The 4,898-nt window shown below is 39.4% G+C and overlaps 1 pseudogene; it reads right to left on the reverse strand.

Annotated features, from left to right (window-relative positions):
* Positions 1–1,471: 1,471 nt before the first annotated feature.
* On the reverse strand, positions 1,472–3,544 carry LOC145407266 (zinc finger BED domain-containing protein 4-like; annotated as a pseudogene).
* Between the last annotated feature and the right edge of the window lie 1,354 nt (positions 3,545–4,898).

Consider the following 4,898-nt stretch of genomic DNA (forward strand, 5'->3'; position numbering starts at 1 on the left):
TCTCCATTGCATTTGACCAGAAGAACTTGTTGCATTGTGATGCAGCAATGTCCTATGCTATTATTAGTGAAATCACTTGGTAACGACTTGACAGAACTATTTCTCCTTCCACGATGTACCGGGCACGCCGATCTCTCAGAAAGCATATCACAAAGGCTTGCCAAGATGAAAGTATCTGTGTAGGAGAACCCTTGGCTTTGCATTTTGATGGGAAGATCCTGCCAGATATTACAGGTGAAGGAGCAGTAAATCGAATCTCTGTCTTTGTATCTGCCAATGGCCAGGGGAAAGTTTCTAGAGTCCCAAAGGTTGATGCAGGTACTGGAGCTGAGATTGCTCGAGTGTGTTGTGATTTGCTGAGAGAGCATGGCTTAGAAAGTAGGATCATTAGTCTTTCTTTTGACACCACAGCTGTAACACCAGGCTTCTGGCTGGTGCCTGAGAAAAGATTGAAGACGTTCTGGGCCGAGACTAGTTCCATCTAGTATGCAGACATCACATTTATGAAACTGTGCTTGTTCGTGTGTTTGAGGTGGAAGTGGGGCTGTCTTCGGGACCATATATCGCAATATTTAAGCGATTTCAGAAGTGCTGGAATCATATTAATCGCTTCCTTGTAACTACTACACTGGATACTCCAGAGAGCAATGTTGTTTGTACGACGTTGGCAGCGGGGAAAGGGTCATTTCATTTTTGTCAGTTCAGTTCAATTGCAGTTCAGAATAAAATTTGAATTAATCAATTCCAGTTCAATTCAATTCATTCGTAGAAAAAGGAATCTTCAATTCCAATTTAGTTCAGTTCAATTGAGGCAGTTGGACAAAATTCAAAATAAAGCCATTAGAATAATCAATAATCCTGCCATTATGCAGGACCTTCCTCCATTATCAGTAGGTAGAGATGTTGCTTCTTCAGCATTATTTTACCAATATTTTTACCGTAAATGCTCTGACGAACTTGCTTCAATTGTGCTTCCCCTTCACATTTTCTCCCAAAATACTTGGCCAGCTGGGAGAGCCCATGAACTCACACTCTCTCCCCCGCAATGCAGAACCTCTGCTTATCAAAATTCATTTATCTCCAGAACTACTAGTCTCTGGAATTCACTTCTTGGCAGTTGCTTCCCACAAACATTTAATCCACTTTTATTTAAATTCAGTTGTTATAAATATTTTATGAATGGAGGATGCCTTTAGGCACAAGGACTTATTTTTTTTCCTTTGTTTTTCCTTCATTCATTTTCTAAAAAAAATAATTATGGTTGATATTTCATTCAATTGTTTTCAATTCAAAATCAGTTTAATCTACCCAGTACCATTAATCAAACAAGAAGTAATAAAAATGAGGTTTCAAATTAACATCTTTATTATCAAAAATGCTCAACCACACAAACCAATTACATCCTTTACCAACTAAAAGTTCAAATTGCTTAATTCTTCGTATTAGTAAACAAAACAAGAATGAGTCCAAGTTACTGAGGATTGCATCTGATCATCATAAGTTGCTCAAATCTTTTCTCCCCTAAACTGCACCTCGCTGGTCTGAAGAACTTTCCAGCAATGGAGAATAGTCGTTCCACAGGAGCTGATGTAACAGAATGGCCAGGTATTTTGCTGCAAGCATGGTGAAGATGGGAAACTCAGGCTGCTTGGCCTTCCAGTAGCCAATGGGATCACAGTCTTCCTGTAGACATGGCTGGTTGAGGTAGATTGAGACCTCACTTTCTGATGGCATTGGTCTTGATGTAGATGACCAGCTGACCAAGGCAAATAACTTATTCCTCTTCATCGGTGGTGGTTCTGCAGCCTCTGCAGGGAAGTATCCGTTGTTGTAGAATGAAGACTGCGTGCGATATTATATTTCACAGTCAGAAGGTCACGAATGTCTTGCACTTCATTGTCATGACACCAGTCCGGCTTATAACGTGGGTCTAAGGTGGCAGCTAGCTGGAAAGCCTCCATAGACTCAAACTTATTCAGACGAGTCTGAGTTGAGGACTGCAGTACAGAAACAAGCTTGCATTATGCACTCCACAAAGACTAGCTAAAGCAGCCCGAAGGCCAAGAGCACAGTTAACTACCAAACTTGATGTCACCATGTTTTGTCCCTGAATCTGGTTGGTCATATACTCAAATGGCTCAAGTATATCACAGAGCTCCTTGATGGTGTTCAGCTCATACGTTCGTACTGCTTCAGCTTGTAGGGAACGCCAAGTTTGTCCCACACTTCTGGTGGAACTCGAAGTACTGGCCTCATCATCAACAACTGGCTATTCCAGCGTGTATATGTTAAAATCTGGAGCTTAAATTCATTTGAATTTCTGCAGCCACTGTTGATTTCCTGCAGAAGCTGACTAGCTTTGATACTTTTGCCAGAATGTGCTTGATCTGACCATCCTGCTCTGTGTCATCTTTCACCACTAGCTGCAAAGTATGAGTGAAGCATGGACTGCAGTTTGGGGGTAGACATTCAAACTTTGTAATCATCAGGTGGTAGGATATCACAGTCATCTCACCAAAATCACCGTCATCTTCATCTTCAAGTTGTTCTACGGGGAATAGAGTGAATGCCTTCACCATATTTGCTGCATTATCAGTAACTATGGTAGTTATCTTACTCCCAACATCATAGAAGGCTGCCGTTTCTTGGTACAGCTCGTAAATGTTGTCTGAAGTATACAGTAGGAGCCTTTAGCGTGAAGGCATGCCAACATGACACTATTCATGGTATGATCAAGGATGCAGTGACCAGTCACACCTATAAATGACCTCATATCCCTACTGGACCTCAGGTTGATGATGAGACATAGATTCTGGACTTGTTGTAACTGAGTCTTCAACAGTGTATGAACAGTGGTTGAATGCTATGGTCAAAGCACACTACTCAGATGCTTACGACTAGACATTGTGAACATCGGCTGTGCAGTTGCCATGAGTTTGTGGAAATGCTCACTTTCAACAAGCGACAGAGGAAGGGGATCATGGGCAATAAATGCCACAATACAGTTAGTAAGTTCCGTCTGTCATAAGTCGGTGGATTTCCACTTGGTGCTTCCGTTAATGTTTCTTGTTGTTTTGGATCAACTACTGGATTGTCAAGCTTTGCATAGATACCTACATGGTTCTTCTGAAAAGAAGAACACAAACTATTTATAATTAAGCATGCATTATCCCGTAAATTAAGCTTGCATTACCCTGAAAAAGCTTATCACCAATGTTCTTCAGGTTTAGAACTCAGATTTTCCATAAAAACACATATCAGTTAATTAATGTAACATAACATAACACACATACAGTATCAGTTAAACGATCTTATTTCAACTAACCACAAAACTTCCAATTATTACTATGTAAATTCTAAATTAATATTATACTTCATAATATGCTCATCTCTAGGTGCCTCGTAACATCTGATATCGCTTTGTTAGATCCAGTAACAGCCTGGATACAGTGACAACAAACATCTTTAAGGTTTCCTGGTTTATTCTCACTGGAAGAACTAGAGGCATGATGAAATGACTGTACACATTTGATTTGGGTGGCATTTTGGCCACATATGATATGTGCTTTGGAAACAGATATTGTCACCTGTAAAAGTGACATTGACTAACACACTGCTGAACCAGAGTGCTGACTGCTGACAGTTCAGCACTAATATGTGGTATAACCCAGTCACTTCAATACTGACTGAAAAAGGAAGACAATGGTAAGCACACACACTCAATCACACACCAACAGGGCAGGCCAGGCAGGGTTACCAAATCATGACACAAAATACCACAAGTTTCGTTCTCAAGAGTCACTAGATGTAAGAAAAATTGCAGCCAGATCTAGTGGGAAAGCAGCTAAACTGGCAACACTGGCTTGGCAAGGCCAAGCAGGACGTGTACTGAACACATGTGTTTTACCCACACCTTCTCAGTCTGGCACACCGACAGGAACTGAACTTGTAAATCTTAAATACATTTATTAAAACACATGAATTATGCAGGAAATAGTTTCTTAATTAAATGAAAATTAATATAAATTTAATAGGTTACTTTACTTGATATTTTAACTGTTTTGTGATTGCAAACTGTATATTATACTGTTTATTTGAGTATACTGTAAGTAAAGTATTGTACCATAATGAATTCGCACATTACAGTATAATATATTATTTTATCAGTTCAGTCATCAATTCATATCAATTGATTACTATAAATTCCAATTCAATTCAGTTAAATTCATTTTTATATTTTTCTCACTTCAATTCCAGTTCACAGTTTTTTAGTCAGTTCCAATTCAGTTCATAATCGACCCCAGCCCTGGTTGGCAGCGCTTTGTGAACAAACCAGTCAAGTCCTACTTGAGTCGCTCCTAACAAACCAGCCACGCGATGACTCTAAGGAGATTTTACAGCTGGTTCTCCTGTTTCTGGGAGCAACGTCTGTTGGACTGGCTCCAATCCGAAAACAGGGAGCCTACCACCGGGCCAAGTGGATAGGAAAAGCTGTGCGCTCAAAATGTTTCTTTTTCAAGATCAGTTCAACATGATGCCACGTGAGCTCAAAGGCATCACCAACATCTATCTCTCTGTTGCCCTGGTGTATATATATATATATATATATATATATATATATATATATATATATATGAGGATGCAGGGATGGCAGTGTGCCGGAAATCATCGGAACGAGGTCAAGACAATCTAATTAAATGTATTTCCTTCCGTATATTTGCTTTTTACAATAGTACGTGCCATCATAGCGTAGCATAAGTGCACCCGAAAAGCTGTACTGGCTCGACTCCTTTTTTTTTTTTTTTTTTTTTTTTTTTTGGTAGCCTCTGTTTTTTTTTTTTTTTTTTTCAAGTAATTAAACTTATGAGTGCCATAAAAGTGAAGGGATTAATAAAGGT

The sequence above is a fragment of the Coenobita brevimanus genome, chromosome 72 (assembly GCF_032717465.1).
Source record: "Coenobita brevimanus isolate Jiangsu-jjx chromosome 72, ASM3271746v2, whole genome shotgun sequence".
Taxonomy (NCBI): Eukaryota; Metazoa; Arthropoda; class Malacostraca; order Decapoda; family Coenobitidae; genus Coenobita; species Coenobita brevimanus.